The sequence below is a fragment of the Oryctolagus cuniculus genome, chromosome 5 (genome assembly GCF_964237555.1).
Source record: "Oryctolagus cuniculus chromosome 5, mOryCun1.1, whole genome shotgun sequence".
In the NCBI taxonomy this organism is placed as follows: Eukaryota; Metazoa; Chordata; class Mammalia; order Lagomorpha; family Leporidae; genus Oryctolagus; species Oryctolagus cuniculus.
In genome coordinates, this window is record NC_091436.1 from 52,555,141 (window position 1) to 52,578,939 (window position 23,799).

General features: G+C 38.8%; 1 protein-coding gene across 4 annotated transcripts in view; it reads right to left on the minus strand.

The window, feature by feature from the left end:
- Window positions 1-23,799, minus strand: part of SLC35F1 (solute carrier family 35 member F1) — a 632,790-nt gene that overhangs the window by 564,033 nt on the left and 44,958 nt on the right. For all 4 annotated transcript variants that reach the window (XM_051854382.2, XM_051854383.2, XM_070073671.1 and 1 more), the window contains exon 2: window positions 13,839-13,997. The gene's annotated coding sequence lies outside the window, so the exon portion shown is untranslated. The remainder of the gene's footprint in view (window positions 1-13,838; window positions 13,998-23,799) is intronic.

Here is a 23,799-nt window from a genome sequence, read left to right on the forward strand (position 1 = left end):
CTCATGGAGGCCAGCAGGGAGGAAATGGCATCTTAATAAGGCCACTACAGGCTGCCAAGACTCACACAGGCTGTGCCTAGGGGATTTTATCTGAGGGGTAAATACACAGTGCCCACTTGACTTTGAGTGTGGTCTGGAAGGTTGGCAGGGAGTGGGACACCCACTTAAGCCTGTGAGGTGCTCCCATTCCCTGATGCCATCACAGGTGGCCATACTCTAATCACCAAGATGGAACACTCACAGGCAGCTGATTCTGAAAATGCCACAGTTCTCTCCCTGGATGGGGCAGAATCAAGGCTGAAAGTGGATGCGCTGATCCTGTGACTGTGGGAGCCCTGCATGCTTTGACTGTGGGAATTCTATGACTGCGCAATGGGGTGTAGGCTGTAGCTGGGTCTCGAGGCAGTCACTGTGTCTGGCTTCAGAGACTCAGAGTTCTTTGGGTATCTCGGGTGGATCATTGCAGAGGGTTCTGTGCTCACACTGAGGGCCACACAGATAACTTGTGCAGAACATGTGCGCCTGCAAGGGTGGAGAATATAACCACAGCTGGCTTTCCTCAACCTTTGATCACCTTGGCAGAGATGAAGTGAGGCAGTGGTCACACTAGCAGATGTGATCCCTCTGTGGCCAGCAGGTATTGTGAATGAGTGTGATCCAGGGACTTTATCAGAGGGGAAAACCCACACTCCCCACTGATTATGAGTCTGGCAGGGAGGACTGACAGGGGGCTGGGCACCAACGTAAAACTGTGAGTTGCCCCTAACCTCTCAACAAACCACAGGCTCCAGGGCTCCGGGGCTCAATTGCCTAGGCAAAGCACCCACAGGTAGTGGGCTCTGGGAATCCCTCAGCCTCTCTGTGGACAGGACAGGCTAGCAGGATGGATTGGATCCTTTGCACCCCATTACTGTGGGAGCCCTGAGTGCTGAGACCATGAGAACACTGACTGCATGAGAGGGTGCAGAGTGTAGCTGGGTCTCTGGGCAATCACTGTGAGTGGCTCCACATGCTCAGAGCTCCCTGACTGCCTGGGGTGGGTCACTGAAGCAGGTTCTGGGCTCATATTAAGAACTACACAGATCCTTTGTACAGTCCCATTAGGAAACACAGATGAGTATTACACCCACTGAGGGCTAACATCAAGGAATTAAACACCGTGGAAGAGAGGAGGTGAGGGTGTGATCAAACCAAGAGAGGTGATCATACTTCTCCTGATAACAAGAGGAGATCGACCACATCCAACATGGGTGTCACCCGCAATAATCACCTTACCCTAGAGCACTGACCAGAGCTCCCTGGCCAAACCCACTGCACATCTCTGCTTATTCACTGAAAGAGCAGACATTCCACTAAGCCACAGAGGCATAGCCCAAAAATAAAAGCCACCAGATGGGGCCAGCACTGTGGCGTGGCAGGTTAACGCCCTTGCCTGAGGCACCGGCATCCCTTATGGGCACCAGTTCAAGACCCAGCTGCTCCTCTTCAAATCCAGCTCTCTGCCATGGCCTGGGAAAGCAGTAGGAGATGGCCGAAGTGCTTGGGCCCCTGCACCCCCATGGGAAGACCAGGAGGAAGCTCCTGGCTCCTGGCTTTGGATCGGCTGAGCTCCAGCCATTGCAGCCAACTGGGCAGTGAACCAGTGGATGGAAGACCTCTCTCTCTCTCTCTCTCCCTCTCTCTGCCTCTCCTCTATGTAACTCTTTCAAGTAAATAAATAAATCTTTAAAAACAAAGCAATCAGAGGTAAAACACAAGTGTCTCCACAAATGCCTAAAAATAAATGCAGAAACTCAAGAAACATTAAGGAAGACAACATGACCCTCCCCCTTGCAAAGGAACACAGCACTTCAATACTAGAATGTGAAGATGAAGATATTAATGAACTGCCTGAAATGGCATTCAAAAGATTAATCATAGGATTACTCAGAAGCAATGAGAAAGTAAATCCATGAATTAAAGAAATTCATATGTAACATGAATGAAAGTTTTTCCCATGAAATTGAGATTTTAAAGAGAATCAAAATGAAATATTAGAAATGAAGAATTCAATAGATCAAATAAAAAATGTAGTAGAAAGCTTTAACAACAGACTCAGTGAGTCAAAGGAAAGACTATCCGACCTAGAAGATAAATCTTTGGAAATTTTTCAGTTAGACCCAAACAAACAAAAAGAAGAAGAAGAAATTAGAAAACATTAAAAACAGTGTTAGAAATTTATGGAATACTATACTATTAAACAATCCAACATACAGGTCCTTAGATGTTCCTTAAGGTGTGGAAAGAAAGAATGGATTAGGAGGCCTATTTAGTGAAATACTTACAGAAAACTTCCCCAATTTGGAGAAAAAAAGGGATGTCCAAGTATGGGAAGTATATAGAACTCCTTATAGACATGGCCAGAAAAGATTTTCACCATGACACATTTAACTACACATGTAGTTAAATTTTCCACAGTAAAAACACAAAAGATTCTAAAATGAGCACAAGAGAAGCACCAGATTACTTTCAGAGGACCACTAATTAAGACTCACAACTGACTTCTCATTAGAAACTACAAGATTGGAGAGAACACAGAGACACAGTCCAAGTCTTAAGAGAAAAAAAAAACTGTCTACCCATAATTCTGTACCCTGCAAAACTCACTTTCACAATTGCTATTCAATACAATTCTGGAAGTTTTAGCCAGAACTGTTAGGCAAGAAAAAAAAAAAAATCAAAGGGATACAAACTGGAAAAGAGGAAGCCAAATTATCCCTATTTGTAGATGATATGATCCTATATATAGGGAAACCAAAAGACTCCACTAAGAGATTATTGGAACTCGTAAGAGAGTTTGCTAAAGTTGAAGTATATAAAATCAATACACAGGGGCCAGAGCTGTGGCGCAGCAGGTTAATGCCCTGGCCTGAGTGCTGGCATCCCATATGGGCACCAGTCCAGGCCCCAGCTGCTCCATTTCAGATCCCCCTCTCTGCTATGACCTGGGAAAGCAGTAGAAGATGGCTCAAATCCTTGAGCCCCTGCACCTGCATGGGAGACCCGGAGGAAACTCCTGGCTCCTGGCTTTGGATCAGCACAGCTCTGGATGTTGCGGCCAATTGGGGAGTGAACCATCGGATGGAAGACCTCTCTCTCCCTCTCCCTTTCTCTCTCTCTCTCTGCCTCTCCATGAAACTAATAAAAGTTTAGTATTGAGAATATATAAAGAGCTCAAGAAACTCAACAATGAATAATAAACTCAACAATAAATAATTAAGAAAACTAAAAGTTAAGAAATAGACAAAGCACTTGGCAGACATTTCTCAAACGACAAACTTCAAATGGCCAACAGACACTTGAAAAAATGCTCAGGATCACTATCCACCAGGGAAATGCAAATAAAACCCACAATGAAGTTTCACCTCACTACAGTTTGAATGGCCATCATCTAAAAATAAAAAAAAAAAAATGAATGCTGGTGAGGATATAGGGGAAAAGATACCATAATCTACTTTGGTGAGAATGTAAACTAGTAGAACCATTATGCAAGACACTATTAAGAATACTCAGAAATCAGAAAATAGATCTACCATATGACCTACTCATCCCATTCTTGGGAACTTGCCCAAAAGAAATGAAAGCATCGTCTGAAAGAGCCATGCTTCTCCCTATGTTTGTTACAGCTTAATTCACAATAGCCAAGATATGGAATCAACTGAGATGTCCACCTACTGATGACTGGATAAAGAAAATGTACTAAAAATATACTTTGGAATACTACTCAGCCATAAAAAAGAATGAAATGAATTCCTGTCTTTTGCAACAAAAGAGATGCAACTGGGAACCATCATGCTTAGTGAAATAAGCCAGTCCCAAAAAGACAAATATAATGTGTTTTCCCTGATTATTGGTAACTAATATAAACAGTACAAAAGATGTATTGTACATGAATGAAATTGACATTTTTAGATTTGTTTACTGTTTATAGCCCTTGTCTATACTCTTGAGGAAGAGTGGTTTCTCTACTGTCTACTTGTTATATTCTTTATGTATTTGAGGGTTATACTTGTGATTATAAAATAAACTCAAAATATGTCATCATAAAATTAAAACAAAAAAGAAAGGAGGTAGGAGGGAGGCTGGAGCATGGGCAGGAGGGTGGGTAGCTTGGTAAGTATCATTACACTCTTAAATTTGTACATATAAAATTTGTTCCCTTTCCACATAAACAAGTCTAGTACCTGCTAATACTAACCGATAGAATAAATAAAGGGGAGAGTGATCCAACATGGAAAGCGAGATACTCAGCAGACTCATAGAATGGCAGATGTCCTAAACAGCACTCTGGCCTCAGAATCAGCCCTAAAGGCATTCCGATCTGGCTGAAAAGCCCATGAGAGTATTTCAGGCATGGAAAGCCAAGACATTCTGGAAAAAAAAAAAAAAAAACCCGTAAATGAAAGATCTCTGTGAGTGAGATCCCAGTGGAAAGAACAGGTCTTCAAAGAAGGAGGTACCTTTCTCTGAAGGGAGAAGAGAACCTCGACTTTGACTATGACCTTGTCTAAACAAGATAAGAGTCAGAGAACTCAAGGGGCTTCCATAGCCTTGGAAACTCATGACTGGTGCATAGGGAGATTACTGATGCCATAAACAGGAGTGTCAATTTGTAAAGTCAACAACAGGAGTCACTGTGCACTTACTCCTCATGTAGGATCTCTGTCCTTAATGTGCTGTACATTGAGACTTAATGCTATAACAAGTACTCAAACAGTATATTTCACTTTGTGTTTCTATAGGGGTGCAAACTGTTGAAATCTTTACTTAATGTATACTAAACTGATCTTCTGTATATAAAGAGAATCGAAAATGAATCCTCATGTGAATGGAAGGGGAGAGGGAGTGGGAAAGGGGAGGGTTGCGGGTGGGAGGGACGTTATGGGGGGGAAGCCATTGTAATCCATAAGCCGTACTTTGGAAATTTATATTCATTAAATAAAAGTTAAAAAAAAATTTGTTCCCTTTCTATAAATAAAAAATTTAAAGACATTTACTTATTTGAAAAGCAGAGGCAATGGGATGTGGGGAGGGGGGAGGGGGATAGTCCACTGATTCTCTATCCCAATGATCTTCATGGCTAGAGCTGGGCCTTTCTGAGCCAGGAGCCAGGATCTTCCTCTGGGGCCCCAATGTGGGTGCAAAGGCCCAACCACTAGGACCATCCTCCACTGCTTCCCCATGTGCTTTAGTAGGAAGCTGGATAGGAAGTGGAGCAGCCAGGACTGGAACTGGTGCCTATATGGGTTGTTGGTGTCACAGGTGGCAGCTTCACCTGCTATGCCACAGCACCAATTTTCAAGTTAAAAATATATAACAAAATCCAAAATTCCAAAGGACTATTTCAAAATCATACAGCAAAAGGTGCAACTGATGGATTAAAAAGACTACATTGTCTTTTGTTATTATTTAGATCATTTATTCCAACTCCTTGAACATTAGGAGCACTCAATTTGAAAATAACATCAGTTGATATCCTTTTTGGACTGTGGAAGAAGGAAGACTTCTACTTTAAAATTGCACTGAAACACAGATTAAAGATACTATATCAGATAACAATAACAAACAGATTTATATTTTAGACCTAACTAAAAGATATTAGAAGACAGAAACAAAAATAATCTACCTTAACCTTATGAAGAAATTTGAGGGCTTAACTGTAGTGTCATTAACCAAAAGCAAAACTTATATTCTATAAAAACTTATGGCTGGTGGTCTAACGAATTGCCCTTAAAATTCATCATCCAAATGACTTGAGAGAACACTTGAGTCTTCTCTAGCAAAGAGACTCCCTAGACACAAGAGCAAATATCCAGTATAGGAAAAGGAGAGAATCTGGATTTTGTTAAGCAAAATCTTTCCCTAACTGGTCTAACATCTTAGACCACTTCAACTCATTTAAAACACTGTGATCAAGTAAAAACTTATAATTTCCTAACTGTACATATTCCTGTACTTGGCTCCATATACACAGTGATTTTAATAGAAAAATCTTAATCCAGCATAAGTAAATATATGAAGAAATATTACACTAAATTGTCACAAATCTGGGCCCTGGATCTTACCTACCTGTTCATTCTCTCACATTTCAAATTTCTGCTTCAAACAACACATTCCAAATATCTCAACCCAGTGTCAATGTTGACAAAAATTATCTGCTGGAATTCTGAAATAAAAGTTTTCACCTACACAAAGAGATTCAATGTGCAAATACTTTTAAAATCATAACCCTGTAAATAACACTTAAGAAATGGTTAATGAATATGACAAAAAGAAAAATGTAATTACAGATAACTTGCTTCCTGCAGGTATTTCAATATTTAACACTTGAAAGAATGTTTTTCTGACTTGCAGACTAAGATCATAAAAAATAAAATCAACTTTCAAAGTTTATCTCTGGAAGAATCTGAGCTACTGAAAATTAAACAATCAAGCTGACTGACCCCATTCTTTCCACATACTACTTATGATAGTTTTCAGGGGCTGGTTCTGTGGCACAGTAGGTTAAGCCACGGCTTGCAATGCCAGCATCCACATGGGTGCTTGTTCGAGCCCTGGCTCCTCCACTTCCCATTCAGTTCCCTGATAATGTGCCTGAGAAAGCAGAAGAGGATGGTGTCCAAGTACTTGTTCCCCTGCACCCATATGGGAGACCTAGAGGAAGCTGTGAGTTCCTGGCTCCAGACCGGCTCAGTCCCAGTTGTTATGGCCATTTGGAAGGTGAACCAGCAGATGAAAACTACTCTCTGTTTGTCTGCCTCTCCTCCTCTCACTCTGTAACTCTGATTGCAAATAAATAAGTAAAATCTTTTTAAAAAATAGTTTTTGGTACCTCACAATTCTCTGTGGTTTAGGACACAAGGTAATAAAAAGTAATTTCTTGGAATGATGTCATGCCTGAAGATCACATTTTACATACATAATTCATTAACAGGCTTTCACATTCACTGAATGGTTTGAATTTTTTGAAGGAAATAATATAATGCGGTTGAGAAAAAATTCTCTTCTAGTTTGAAAGATAATGAAAGATACAAAATGAAGTTGTTATATTCAGAGTAGGGTCTCCCAAGGTCAATAGTGACAACTGGAGAATTGGGGACTGCACATCTCCTCCCCATCAGCTGGCTGCCAGATGGTATATTAAATGAAAACAAATCAGACAAAATTGTGCCACATATACAAACACTGGTTGACAAGCAGGTGCAGAAACAATTGCACAATGAGCTCCTGTAATCTTAATGCAGTCTTTTCTAAGGGTACCCTGTTATAGACTAAGTGTTTGCACCCCCTCAAAGTAATATGTTGAAACTGGAGATCCAAACCAGGACAGTTTTGGGAGGTGGGGGCTTTGACACGAGAATTAGATGAAATCATGACAGTGGAACCTCCCTGACGGAATTTGTGGCCTTATATGAAGAAAAGACTCCAGAATGCTCTCTTTCCATCACTTGAGGACACAGCAAGAAGGCGGCCATCTTTGAGCCAGGAATAAAGCCCTTACTTCCTAGCCTCCAAAAGTGACATAAATGAATGTCGGTTGTTTAAATCAGCCAGTCAATAGTGTGTTGTAGAAGCCCAAGCTGAATAAAATAACCCCTGACTCTAAAAAGCACCAAACTCAAAGCAGATCTAACAATATTTTGAAGATAGGATCAATAACCTTTGTTGTCATCCATTAGAGGAGCCACAAATGACTAAAAGGAGTTCCAGAAGTAAAGCACCACTCCAAACACATTAAGCTGCTGCTCTTGCTGGCTATTTGCTAGGTCCTGGCTTTTTTTTTTTTACTTTTATTTAATAAATATAAATTTCCAAAGTACAGGTTTTGGATTAAAGTGGCTTTTTTCCCCCATAACTTCCCTCCCATCTCCCGCTCCCTCTCCCATTCCATTCACATCAAGTTTCATTTTCAATTCTCTTTATATACAGATGATCAATTTAGTATATATTAAGTAAAGATTTCAACAGTTTGCACCCACACAGAAACATAACACCAAGTGTAAAGTACTGTTTGAGTACTAGTTATAGCATTAATTCACATTGTACAATACATTAAGGACAGAGATCCTACATGGGGAGTAAGTGCACAGTGACTCCTGTTGTAGACTTAACAAATTGACACTCTTGTTTATGGCATCAGTAATCACCCTAGGCTCTTGTCATGATGGCAAGGCTATGGAAGCCTTTTGAGCTTGCCAACTCCAATCTTATTTAGACAAGGTCATAGTCAAAGTGGAAGTTCTCTCCTCCCTTCAGAGAAAGGTACCTCCTTCTTTGATGGCCCGTTCTTTGCACTGGAATCTCACTTGCAGAGATCTTTCATCTAGGTTGTTTCTTTTTCTTTTCTTTCTTTTTTTTTTTAACCAGTGTCTTGGCTTTCCATGCCTGAAATACTCTCATGGGCTCTTTAGCCAGATCTGAGTGCCTTAAGGGCTGATTCTGAGGCCAAAGTGCTGGCTTTTTATCCATAAAAGACCAAAGATGCCTATGCAATCTTTTTGGCCAACCATATACCTTCAACACACTAATTTCTCTAGTACAGAATTTATAACATTCATTTAACTAAATGACAGGCTTTGTGGTGTACATATGGATAAGAATATTTAAGTGCTACCTCTGGCGTATGTATTCTTAATTAGCATTTTTCAAGTGCTAACTAGCCATCTTTGAGTAGGTTACAATTACATAAACTATAGTAGCAGTCAAGGTTTTCCCATTTTTCCAAAGCTACCATTATATTAAAAAATGAGGTTAAATATTTCCTATATAACTTGATGTTTACATTCATTAAAATATTCCTTTGATATAAAATGTATAACAGAGGATATTAATCATAATCCACTGTAGTCATTGCAGACTGAGAATGGCACATGAGTTGAAGTTGATGATAAATGTCTTCTCTTTTCACTGCTGTTACTATATCCCTGTTAAAGTTGAATAGCCTGATTCAGAGAGGACATCAATATCTAAAATGGAAGCCCTTAGTATGAAAAAAGTTAGGCCTGGGCTAAATGGCACATCCTCTACCACCTCCACAACCTCAACTCAAGCCCTCATTCATAAAATCCCAGTGGCTTTGAAGTTTTTCCCAATAGATCTGCCTAAACCAAGGTTGTTATGCTTCAACCATGTCACGCTGCCTCTTCAGTGAGGTCACTCACAGCACAGCCTAGTCAGGTCCAACCCAGGATGGCACTTGATATACACTATTATGTGCTTAGAGACAGTCTTCATTTCTGTCATGTAAACAGCTTCATTTAACTAGGTAATGGTTACCTTCATGGAAGGCTGATTTGGAGACATCACGTAATAATAGAAAATTCACCAAAACTGAGTTATATTTTTCACTTAATTCACAAGTGTAAAGAATCAGACATATTTCAATCACTGATATTTTAATATCTTCCATGTGTTATTAATGAAATGACAGTGACTAATCCTCCCAAATGAAGAAAACTCTTTAAAAGATGCTATAAACAATGATTAAATTACATTAAAGTGTTTAGGGGTGAGCCTTTCTCACTTTTATAATTACCTCTACACATATACTATTATTCAGAATATTTGCTAAGTTTTTTTTCTAATAGTAATTAAACTAAAATTCTAGAGAAACATCTTAAAATGCAAGAAAATCCATAGAAATTAGCTGAAATTCTATTTAAAACAAATCTCTTTATGGAAATCATTGTATTTACATGACATCTATTATCACAAATTTTCATTGCATTGATCTATCCAAAGCAACTCCCAAATAATCAAGAAGATAATGGGGAATGGAAAACAATGAAATGGAGTAAAAACACAAGTGACTTTCTAGTTAGTCTCCCAAGTAAAGTGAAGCTCTATTTTCTAAAACCTGTTCTATTCCAGTGCTCTTAGTTTGGTCTCCTGGTCTCTATGAAGGGTTTACCAAACTGGAAAAAATAATAGATCTTGATTCTACAGTGACACAGGTGTCTTCTTCCAGTACTTCTGGCCTTTTGAGGATGTATAATCCAATCTACAGAGCAAAATTCCTCCAGTTCCCTCCAGGGTAGAGTTCCACTCTCAGATTAGGAATATTCCTATCTGAATGCACTCTTCCTTGAGTCATGAACTAGAATCCTCAGCAAGTGACTATCCATTAGCTCTATATTTGGTTATAAATGTCCAGATCTAAAAATAAAAACTAAAAATGAACTAAACTTATTATATTTTATTATGCCAGATAGACCTGCCGCTAGTTTTCAAGTAAAACCATGCAATGTTAAATTACATAATAAGATTACTGGTTGTTTCTTCTGGAACTATTGGGTTTGTTAGAGTCTAATATTTATCTAGAATATGTATGATGAATTACAGAGTTGCTTATGGTTTTTTTTTTTTTTCGAGATACACAGATACAGACAAGGAGATGCCATTCATCGGTTCAATTCCCAAATGGCTACAATGGCCCCAGTCCAAGGCTGAAGCCACAGTTAAAAACTTGAGCAAGGTCTCCTACACGTATGACAGGAACCCAGTCACTTGAGCCATCACTACTGCCTCTCAAGGTGTGCATTACCAGGAAGCCAAGCATTCCAGTGTGGTACGTGGAGTAACTCTTAGGCCAAATGCCCACCTCTGCTTATGGAATTCAATATTTTTATGTGTATGAGTCTTGGATGTTCGGAAAATACTTTCTTTGAATTCACATTTCTAAAAAACAGATATTTTTATGTTTCCCTTCATGCATTGGTATCAACTGCATTTTATGAAACTAATATAGAATCATTGAATGCTCAGCTATGACTATACTGCAAACACTTTCCTGCCACAAAAAGAAAACTTCAGGCAAATTGCTCCTGCCTATAGGTATGTGGAAATATGTGAAAGAAAAATGACAGGCAAATCAACCTTGCAATGTGACTGCTGTGGTTTCAATGTTTGTCCCCTCAAAACTTCATGCCGAAATTCAATTGTCACATAACAGCATCAAGATGTAATTTGGTCCTCATGCATGGGGTTGGTACTATTTTATCAAAGGGTAAGCTGCCCCCCCCCACCCCGTCGCCTTCCACCATGGGGTGACATAACCAGAAGGTCCTCATTTTGGTATCAGACTTCCTAGCCTCCTGAACTGAGTATCAATGAATTCTATTCATTGTAAGTTACATCATCTCCAGTATTTTGTTATAATAGCAAAAAGCTAAGACAGTAGTCCATCACTAAAGATGAAAGTTTGCTAAAAAAACTGTTTGAGACAAGATCCTTCCAGGCAAAATCTCTTTCAGAGCACACAGGACATGAACCAGTGCCCATACAGAATGCCGGCCTCTCAGGCAGCAGCTTTACCCACTATGCCACAATGCCGGCCTCACTTCACATATCTTTTAAAAGCTCAAAAATTTGTCACACAGATAAAAATACATTAAAAACCAAAACCCAAACTATACACCTTCAGTTAATTAAAATGTATGTCTGTGTGCTGCACCTTGGCAAGATGATATCTGTTCTGCTTTCACAATAATGAGCATATTAATATATAAAAGTCACCAAATTGATATAGTCTCAGTCATTTTCCTTATATTGGAAAATCATGTTTCAGATCATTTGTGTGAAAGAGAATAAATAAATACAAAACAAACAAACTGACAACACAGAACTAAATAAAATCTGACCTTTTCATTCACACGTGGCTATTATTTAATTCAACTGCATATGGTATAAAATGGGTTTTTAATTTTAAATGCCAAATATGTAGATCATAGTTAAGAAGAAGTGTTATAACTCTTCGATGTAGAAATTAAATGTCAAATTCTCTTTAAATATCTTGTTTAAATTCTGCTTTGAATACTTGGAAGCTAGTAGACAAATTCTGAACATGAGATAACTCATTTTCTAAGTGCTGAAAAAAAAAATCTCGGGATTTCTACTCCTCTTCCATTGCAAACAAACAAATCAAACTCATGGGCAAGGAATTGAAAAAGAATTTCTATTAGCTGACACTGGTTTTGTTGATTCACATATAGTTTGTGAATTCCAATCTTTTTCAAATAATGTTAAACATTCACTTCGGAGTACATTGTCCTGAATATGGAATCACATGTGCCAGCTCTACCAGATTTGCACTGGAACAGCGCCTCCTGCTGATGGATACAAGAAGTCTGCCTTCAACATTAAGCCCTGGCGCAGGGGACTCAGAAAAACTAGAAGTTTTTCCTGTTAAAAATAAAATAGCACTTTTCAGTGACTAACAGGTAGTTATTCCAGTAACCAGCATACATTACACACTTTCCTGGGGAGAAAGGAAATCTGCAGAGCTATCAACTGAATAATAATAAACCTGCATATTCTAGACTCCAGGGCATATCTCGTTCTTCCGTGATTCAGTGGAGGAGGGAACACACTTAGTAACCTGCTTCTTGGTTTCCCATCAACTCTGGAATACTCATCCTTGGAACTCTCCAACATATTTACTTCTAGTAGGTAACAAAGAGCTAAATCCATAATAGTCAATATTTCTTAGAGCATTTATTACAGTGTCTGGCACAGCTCCAGGTGTTTGTTTTTGTTAACCAATTAAATTCTTATTATAACCTTATGAGGTAGGTTTTATTATTACTCCCATTTTATAGATGGGGAAACAGAGAGATAATTTAAGTAATTTGCCCACACTTACACAGCTGGTAAGCAGAGGGCAGGAACCCAGATGATCCGGTTCCCCAGTTATTATTAGTAACCACTGCACTGTTTTCATGGATTCATATAAGACCTTTAGTTTCTCAGTCTGCCTGTGCGAATCTGTTGTCAGCTGCTGTCTCTGTATAACCTGTGCCCAATCCATCTCCCTGAATAAAATCCTTGGCAGGTCTTACAGTCTTTCCCCTAGAGCATGAAAGTCTTCCAGTAACCTCAAGGCATAAAAATAGGCACTTATAAACAATAAACAAGGAACAGTTTGTGATTGTGACCTTTTTCAAGCTTCAAACAAGCGTCTCCTAATCTTCTAGCACCTCCCAGCTAGTGGTTTTGGCAGGCATTGCCCTGGGAGAGGGGCCTCCACCGGCTGCTTCTCTTTTGAGTGTGCAGGTTACTCCTGCTCGCCTGTTAGCGATTGCTTCCACCCTCAGAGGTTGGTAGTTCAGAAGGGAAAGGAAAGTAGATAAGGGGGAAGAGGGTTCCCTTGCCTGCAATGGGCCAGCATTTGACATTGTGTCCATATCAATATTTAAAACTGGTTGTATCTGGAGTGGGTCTCTGTGAGCTCTCAGAGAACCCTCAAGACCCAGATCACACCCTGCAGACCCCCTATGTGGGTCATGACTTCTGACCAGGTTCCTAAGGCAAACGTGGCTCTCACTCTCATTAACCCACCTCCACAGACAACCTTTCAGATTGTTTACTTTGATCTCTGCTCCATACTGATATCCTGTGTCAAGTCCTTGGTGTGGGTCCAGGTCAGCCCTCTCTTAAACCCACTATGGAAGATTCACCCTCTTGTCCTATCCCTCATGGAGCAGGGGTTACTTCTCATGGCCCCATGTTGATTTTCAGCCTCTCTTTGGCCCACTACTCCTCACATGGCAGGACACCCAGGCTCACCTCTGAGTGGTCTCATGAAGCCACTCTTACTTCACTTGAATAGAGGAGTAAGATCTCCCATGTCTTCCTGTTGCATCAGCACAATAACCACTCTCAAAAGAACACTCTGATTTCCAACTTCAGCCTCTCCAAACTTAAAGGATCTTCTCAGCTCTCATGCTCTTTTTTTCTTCCAGGATCTTTGGAATGCACAATTTTGTACACCTGCCAGGTGCTGTAACCCATCACTCACTTACCTGGACCACCACTCCTGAATGTGGAGAAATCACAGTTGTGTGTGGTATACATGGCTGACTTGGTTTCCATGGTTGACTTGCTTTATGTTGCAGGTTGGGTTGTACAAAGCAGATGCTGAGACAAAGTTTGGCATCTAAGGAATTATTAAGGATTCATACCTGTAGAAGTAAGAGAAAATAAGTAGCATTGAGTGGAAGGAAACATCTTTGTACAGGCTTGACAAAACCTTGGCTGACCTGCTGGGGAACCTGGGTGCAAATATTACCTATCACAGTTGACCCTCATCAGGCCAAAAGGTGCATAATTTTATATCCTCATTGAACCTTTGAGTGAGGCCATTCCCATCAGCTGAGGCAAACCCTGAAGGAGGAACTGGAGGCTCTCTCTGGGCACTCAGCCACAAGTCTGGGAGGTATACCCTGTGTCCAGCACACTCTGCTTACTTAAGATAGATAATTCACACTCTGCCTGCTCCAGTCACACCACAAACATGGAATGTTCAAAGAAACGATTTAGTTCCCTTTTTATTCTGGAAGGCACTGAAAGTGTTAATTGGTTCCAAGGAGCTCAATAAACTGTGAGATATGGAGTCTGTCTATAGTCAAATATCCATTTCCATAATCAAGAGGACAAAGAAAATACGCTCAAACTACTGTAAAGCATCAAGTTATTTACTACTATGGCCAGAATCATCACAACTGGCATACTCTCATCCACATTTCTCTGCTTCTCCCTTCCAATCATAGACAGAAACTTTCAAATTTCATACTATTTGAATGGGAGTGAGAAATACTCCAATAGTAGGAGTAGAGAACTGCAAAACACAGCTTTGTTCTAAGTTGTCAGAATAATTTTTGTTCTATTTCAATCCCATGTCTACAGAAATTGATTTAATGATAAAGCAAATTGTTTCACACCTGTACCTAATTAAAAGGTAAATTGACACAAGTGCCTAAACAAAGGGTCTATGCAGTTCTAAGGCTGACCTGTGAGAGTACTGGTTTCTAAGTATGTTCAGAAAAAAAAAAAAAGATCATGCTGGGACAACATGAAAACCAGCAAGTGCTCTAACTTAATTACAACATCAGCTTTAAACTTGCATACCAGATGGAAAACAAGTAAGATATTAAGAATACAGCCTCAGGTACCCAATTCCCTGGCTCAAGAGAGTCAAAAATCTTCCAAACTCTATCTTTCCATATGTTCAGTTGAGTCACCTGAGCTGTGAGTATTGAAACAAAACTATCAACTCTTTGCTCTGTGCTGTTTATGGAAAACCAAAGAGGTAGGTGATGCTGAGTGAGCAGGTGGATTTTAGTAAAATATTTCCCTGGCTACTTTAACATATGCAAAATGCCAAAATGAAGAAAGCAATGTGATTCTAATTAAAGCTGTAGCTCAGAATTTGCCAAAACTGCTGGCTTTGATGAATGAGCCTTTCAAAACCTCCCAAGCTCATGGACGACCCACCAGTTAGCATGTACATCATTCAGTCTCTAATCAAAAAGCTTTATTTTGTCACTAATAGGTAAAACCTAAATTATTTTAAAAGAATTGCTTCAATGATTACCATTTAGCATTTACTTTTTAAAAACAACCAAAATATTCTAGACACTTGTACAAAACCTTCAAAATCATGGAACTGCTCCAGACATTCTCTGTGAGTCACTGTTGGATAAAATCCTGGTAACCTCTGCTCCCATCTGGTGATTCTGTGAAATGAGCAGTGGCTCTCAATCAAGACATTCAAAGTGTTTGATGGAAAATACAATCACAGAAGACTAAAGATAAAAGAAACCAGGAAGAATGAATTATTGTGGTGCTTCAGTTCAAAAACAAATAACACAATGTGAAGTTATTTATTCTGGGGATGAATGAACTCTGTCTACTTCCAGACCAAGACTAAATGCAGGAGATAACATGATCACTCACGAAAACAATGTCCTTAAGATGGGTGAAGCCAAACGTGTAGCTCTAGGCAGTGGATTATGGGCAGAGACGGCCTGTGTTTGCCGCTGAGCTGGGGTGGTAGAAAGCCTGTTAATGATCCTCCATCTTGTATGCTGCTGCAGCAGCAAAGGAAGTCATTTGTTTCAGGTGGTACAGTCACCAGATGGATGTGTTTCCATCTGCCTGGATTCTAAGTTCTCCTAATTCCCAATACCCCTCTCTTACCTACATGTAATCATTTTCTTGAAGTTCATGTCTTTATGTTTTTCCACATTTATATTTCTCTATAAACACAACATACTGTTTTATATATATATAAGATTTAAATACATGGATTCTTACTATGTATTAGTCTGTAAGTTACTTTTCTGTTAACATTAAGCTTTTGATGTTCATCGCATGTAGCTTATAAAGACTGGATCAATACACCCCAATTTACTTCTTTTCCTACTGATGATCATTTGAATAGTGTGGGGAGCAACTCGGACTAGACTAAGTTACTGGAATTAAGACTTACTCTATGCATCTGCTCTCCCACAATATGGCGCTGGGAGAGGAGTGGACAGCTTCTACACAGCTGCCTCCAGTTGGACCAGTAACCTGCAGGAGCTGATCCTGCTCCTGATTGGAGGAGAGCAGCGTACTCGGCGTGTGGGTAGCAGAGTTGGGATTGGTGGAAGAGGACTATAAAGGAGGAGAGAGACAACATGCACCAGGAACATATATCTGGAGGAACATCTGAGCAGCCCCCGAGAGAGCCGGCCGGCGGTGTGCCGCTCCCCCACGGAAGTGGGGAAAGTGGCAGGGGGAACCGCCCTTCCACGGAGGTGGAAGGACGGTAGCCAACCCGGGAAGAATCAGCAGCAAACCCGGGAAGGGCCGAGCAGACGAAAGAACAACGCAGGGTCCTGTGTCGTTCCTCCGCGAAGAGGGGGAGCGACAGAATAGTCTTAAATTTTGCTGTAATATGAAATATTATAACATACATTCTTCTTTTTCCCCCCATAAACACCTTCCCACCCACAAACCATCCCATCCCCTTTTCCCCCTCCCTTCCCATTCTTCACTAAGGCTCATTTTTATTTATCTTTATATACAGAAGATCAACTTAGTATATACTAAAGTAACTTCTACAGGCCCTTTGTGTAGAGGTGCAAGAGTTTTTCACGTATTTGCACTTCAAAGTGGAATTAGCAGATTGAAGTGTATTGGGAGCTTTAGCTTTACTGGTATTCTACCTAACACTTCTGTAGTGTTGACTCAATGAGAAGGCAATGTGTAAAGCTTTTCAATAATCTCACTCAAACTCTCTGAGGTACCTTAAAACAGGGACTGGCTGGATTTTAAGTGAGCTATATGTTAAGTTTTGACTATCATTATCACTCGTGTTTCACAGATGAGTAAACTGAGGCATGAATATTTGAAATATCCTAACCAATGTCACACAGCTGGCAAGGGAAGAAGGCTTCCTCCAGAGCCCATTCTCATAAACAATAAGCTCTCCTCTGTCTCTATCTGAGTCCCAAATGCCATAGGTAAAAATTCCAAGGAGTGAGATGGCTGGATCATGTGGTAGGGCTATATTCAGGTTTCTGAGGAATCTCCAGACTGACTTCCATAGTGGCTTGACCAATTTGCATTCCCACCAACAGTGGGTTAGTGTCCCTTTTTCCCCACATCCTCGCCAGCATCTGTGTTGGTGGATTTCTGAATGTGAGCCATTCTGACCGGGGTGAGATGAAACCTCATTGTGGTTTTGATTTGCAATTCCCTGATTGCTAGTGATCTTGAACATTTTTTCATGTGCCTGTTGGCCATTTGGATTTCCTCTTTTGAAAAATGTCTATTGAGGTCCTTGGCCCATCGCTTAAGTGGGTTGTTTGTTTTGTTGCTGTGGAGTTTCTTGCTCTCTTTGTAGATTTTGGTTATTAATCCTTTATCTGTTGCATAGTTTGCAAATATTTTTTCCCATTCTGTCGGTTGCCTCTTCACTTTCATGACTGTTTCTTTGCAGTACAGAAACTTCTCAATTTGATGCAATCCCAAATGTTAATTTTGGCTTTGACTGCCTGTGCTTCTGGTGTCTTTCGCAAGAAGTCTTTGCCGGTGCCAGTATCATGCAGCGCTTCTCCAATGTTCTCTAATAATTTGATGGTGTCAGGTCGTAGATTTAAGTCTGTTATCCATGTTGAGTGGATTTTTTGTATAAGGTGTAAGGTAGGGGGCTTGCTTCATGATTCTGCACATGGAAATCCAGTTTTCCCAGCACCATTTATTGAATAGACTGTCCTTACTCCAGGGATTGGTTTTGGATCCTTGATCAAATATAAGTTGGCTGTACATGTTTGGGTTGATTCTGGTGTTTCTATTCTGTTCCATTGGTCTATCCATCTGTTTCTGTACCAGTACCATGCTGTTTTGATTACAACTGCCCTGTAGTATGTCCTGAAATCTGGTATTGTGATGCCTCCGGCTCTGTTTTTGTTGTACAAGATTGCTTTAGCTATTCGAGGTCTCCTGTGTCTCCATATGAATTTCAGCATCATTTTTTCCAGATCTGAGAAGAAGGTCTTCGGTATCTTGATTGGTATCGCATTGAATGTATAAATTGCTTTTGGGAGAATGGACATTTTGATGATGTTGATTCTTCCAATCCATGAGCATGGAAGATTTTTCCATTTTTTGGTATCCTCTTCTACTTCTTTCTTTAAGATTTTGTAATTCTCATCATGGAGATCTTTGACATCCTTTGTTAAGTTTATTCCAAGGATTTGATTGGTTTTGTGGCTATTGTGAATGGGATTGCTCTTAGAAGTTCTTTCTCAGCTGTGGAAAAATAGCTGTGTGCACCTCAGTGTTTATTGCAGCTCAATTCACAATAGCTAAGACATGGAATCAACCTAAAGGCCCATGAATAGTAGACTGGATAAAGAAATTTGGGGATATGTACTCTGTAGAATACTATACAGCAGTCAAAAAAAAACAATGAAATCTGGTCATTTGTAACAAAATGGAGGAATCTGGAAAATATCATGCTGAGTAAAATAAGCCAGTCCCAAAGGGACAAATATTATATGTTCTCCTTCATCGGTGAAAACTAACTGAGCACCTAAAAGGAAACCTGTTGAAGTGAAATGGACACTATGAGAAACAGTGACTTGATCAGCCCTTGTCCTGACTTTCGAGGAACACTCGAGGAACTTTATTCCTTTTAGTATTTTTTTGTGCGTTTAATTGACACACAGTTATCTTAGGCATTTAAATTTAATTGAAAAGTGATCCCTGTTAAATATAAGAGTGGGAAAATAAGAGAAGGAGGAGATGTACAATATGGGACATGCTAAATCTAACTTGCCCCAAATGGTAGAGCTAGAAACATGCCAGTAAACATGCCAATAAATATATCTTTTATTTTAGCTAACGCTATTGAACTGTACTGACATTATATAATGAGGTTCAACTTTTCTCTATTTTTGGTTGTATTTTTGTTATGTATCAAGTTATTGTATGATTGTAGATCTCTGTCTATTTTATGCCTGTCTGTTCCATTAATCTCTTTAACTCTGTTTTTAAAAAAAGTGCACCATAGCTTTATAATGTCTTCATATCTGAAGGCAAACCTCTCTTCTTTTGCCTTCTTCAAAAGTGTTTTAGTTTTATGGGCCTTTATATGAGAGATCTCATGACCTTTTTCATATGAATTTCAAGGTCATTTGTCATGCTCCATGAACAACTCTACTGGGATTTTATTGTATATGAGTTTATCCTTTCCCCCTGGGAAGAAATAATATCAATTTAAATATCATTTCTTTCCATCTATGAACATAGTACATACTTGTTCAGTTTTTTCCCTTTGGCCCTTCAGTAATGTATTCTTACATTTTTCATAGATAAGTTGCACATATTATTTCTAGTTTTCCTGTGCACTTTTGTTGCTGTTGGAATGGCATTTGTTTCTCTTTCTGTATCTTCATCTTCATGTTGCTGATAACACACTACAATGTTTTTATGTTGATATTTTATACAGAATACTTGTTGAATTATTTTATTATACATGATAATTTGCCTTTGACATCATTTGATTTTCAACATATACAATAGAGCATAACTTTTTAGAAAATGTTGCCATTTTTTCCTTTCTTATGCTTTTCTTTTTGTTAAAAAAGATTTATTTATTTATTTGAATGGCAGTTATACAGCGAGAGAGAGACAGATCTTCCATCTTATGGGTCACTTTCCAAAGCCAGGAGTTTCTTCTGGGTCTCCCACATGTATGCAGGGGTCCAAGTACTTGGGACAGCCTCTGCTGCTTCCTCAAGTGCTGGATCGGAAGTGCTGCAGCCAGTGCTTGAACCAGTGCCTATATGCGATGCTGGCACTACAGGTGGAGGCTTAACCTTCTACGCCACAGTGCTGGCCCCATGCTTCATCTCTTTATTTGTCTTATAACATTGTATGTGACTTCAAGAGAAGTCTTAGACTCAAGATGGGGGGAAAACTGCTCAAAGTTGCCCTACTAGATAATTACATATATCCCAATGTCGAATATGAAAATCTTGTCTCCTTGTCACTATATAAACATTTTTTGTCTGAAGGAGATGTTCTCCTTAGTCTTCTATTAGATATCTCATCCATTTTAGATGACCATACATTGTACAAAATGTTTAATTAGGTAAGGAAGAAGGATGCAATCACTTAGAAATTAAAAGTAGGTTAGTTGATAATGAAGTGGTAAAATTTAGATAGAATTTTTTACATTAAAAGTCACAGGAAACTTTTAATACATGCTTCAAGTTATGTTGTTTAGCAAGAGCTCTTCAAAAATCTTACCGATTAGCCTGATAACTAAAAAAGAAATATACTACAAAGCTTATCTACTCAAGCTAAATATATTTACATTTAAAAACAAAAAGAAAATATCTCATTATGCTTCAGAATATAGACATTGTATGTTCCATATCAGTCATTTTTTAGATACTGTAAGGCTAAATCATTTCAATATTGGCCCATATTAATTTTATACACTCATATATATCACTATATATCAAGGTACTTTTAAAAGTCCAGAGAAAAATGGAATTAAAAGATTAGCTTATTTTGGTGCAAAAAGTTTTGAAATATATGCATACTTTTTTCATAATGTGTGTTTTTTATTAACTTTTTGAAGACAACTTGTATAAACACAGTACTTTACCTTTTTGGTTTTCACAGCTCAATTTTGGGGAGAAACTCATTTCCCTTGAATTGAGAAATAGCAAATGGCCAGGGGATTCCAGTCCTTCCTTTTCAATGCATTACCTGTTATAGTATAAATGCTTGTGTCTCCCCTAATTTATATGTTGAAATCCTAATTCCCAAAGTGATAGTATTAGGAGATGGGGGCCTTTGTGACATGATTAGGTCAATAGAGAAGAATCCTTACAAATGGAATTAGTGCTTTCTTAAAATTTATTTATGTATTTATTTGAGAGGTGTAATTACAAAGAGAGAGAGAGAGAAAGAGAGAGAGTCTTCCATCCACTGGTTCACTCCCTAAATGACCACAATAGCCAAAGCTGAACTAATCCAAAGCCAGGAGCCAGGAGCTTCTTTCGAGTCTTCTACATGAGGGCAGGGGCCCAAGTACTTGGGCCATCCTCTACTGCTTTCCTAGGCCATAGCAGATAGCTGGTTCAGAAAAGGAGCACCCAGGACACTAACTGGTGCCCAAATGGGATGTCGGCACTGCAGGCAGAGGCTTAGCCCACTGTGCCACAGTGTCAACCCCAAATTAGTGCTCTTAAAAAGAGGCCTTTGACATCATTGGTTAAATTAATTCCAAGGTATTTCATTATTTTGTAGCTATTGTGATTGGGATTGATCTTAGAAGTTTTTTCTCAGCTATTGCATTGTCTGTGTATACAAAGGTTATTAATTTTTGTGTGTTGATTTTATATCCTGCTATTTTATTAAACTCTTTCATGAGTTTCAATAGTCTCTTCATAGAGTCTTCTGGATCCCCTATATATCAGATTATGTCATCTGCAAATAGGAATAGTCTGACTACTTCCTTCCTGATTTGTATCCCTTTGATTTTTTTATTGCCTACTGGCTTTGGCTAAAACATCCAAGACTATATTTATAGCAATGGTGAGAGTGAGCATCCTTGTCTGGTTCTGGATCTTAGTGGGAATGCCTCCAATTTTTCCCAATTCAGTAAAATGCTAGCTGTGGGTTTGTCATAAATTGTCTTGATTATGTTGATGAACCTTCCTTCTATACCCAATTTACTTAAGGTTTTCATCATGAAAGGATGTTGTGTTTTATCAAATACTTTCTCTGCATCTATTGAGATAATATATGGTTTTTGTTCTTCAATTTGTTAATGTGATATACCACATTTACTGATTTTCTGATGTTGAAAAATCCCTGCATACCAGGGATAAATCTCATTTGGTCTGAGAGAATGATCTTTCTGATGTGTTGTTGAATTTGATTGGCTAATATTTTGTTGAGGATTTTTGCATATATATTCATCAGGGAAACTGTCTATCGTTCTCTTTTTCTATTGTTTCTTTTGCTGGTTTAGGAATGAAGGTGATGCTGGCTTCATAGAAGCAGTTTGGGAGGACACCCTCCCTTTCAATTGGTTTGAATAGCTTGAGAAGAGTTGGAATTACTTCTTTAAATGTCTGGTAGAATTCAGCAGTGAAGCTGACAGGACCTGGGATTTTCTTTTTTAGGAGGGTCTTCATAACTGATTCAATCTCCATCTTGGTTATTGGTCATTTAGGCATTCTCTGTCTTCATGGCTCAATTTTGGTAGATTGTACATGTCCAGGAATCTATCCATTTCTTCTAGGTTTCTGGATTTGTTGCCATACAGTTCTTTGCAGTAATTCCTGATGATTCTTTTTATTTCTGTGCTGTTTGTTGTTACATTTCCTTTATCATCTCTGATTTTATTGTTTTGGGTATTCTCTTTTTCTGGTTAGCTGGGCCAATAGTGTGTCAATTTTATTTAAAAAAAAAAAAAGCTCTTCATTTCATTGATCTTTTGTATTTCCATTTTGTTTATTCTCTAATTTTAATTATTTCTTTCCTTCTACTGATTTGGTGTTTGGTTTGTTGTTGTTTTCTAGGTCCTTCACATGCACTGATAACTCATTTATTTGGTGAATTCCAATTTCTTTATGTAGTCACCAGTTTTTATAAACTTCCCTCTTAACACAGCTTTTGCAGTATCCCATAAGTTTTGATATGTTGTATTGTCATCTTTATTTGTTTTCAGACATTTTTTATTTCTCTTTTGATTTCTCCTATGACCCACTGTTCATTCTGGAGCATATTGGTCAGTCTCCACATTTGCATATATTCTAGAGATTCTTGAATTGTTTATTTCTAGCTTCAATTCATTGTGATCAATGAAAATGCAATTTATGATTTTGATTATTTTTTAATTTGCTAAGACTTGCTTTATGGCCTAGTATATGGTCTATCCTAGAGAAAGTTCCATGGACTTATGAGAAAAATTTGCATTCTGCAACTGTGGGGTGAAAACTTCTGTAGATATCAGTTAAGTCCATTTGGTCTACAGTTTCTATTAACTACTATTTCCTTGTTGATTTTCTTTCTGGTTGATCTATCCATCAATGAAAGTGGGATGTTGAAGTCCCCCATTACTATTGTATTGGAGTCTATGTCTCTCTTTAGATCCATTAATAGATCTTTTAAATAGCCAGGCATCCTGTAATCAGGTGCATATACATTTATTATAGTCATGTCTTCTTGTTGAATTGATCCCTCAAACATTAAATGTGCCCTTTTCTGTCTCTTTCAACAGTTTTTGTGTTGAAGTCTATTTTGTCTAATATTAAGATGGCTATATCTGCCCTTTTTTGCTTTCCATTAGCATGGAATATCTTTTTCCATACTTTCACTTTCAGTCTGCATGTATCTTTGTTGGTGAGATGTTTGCTGTAGGCAGCAAGTAGATGGGCCTTCTTTTTAATCCATTTGGCCAGTCTGTAT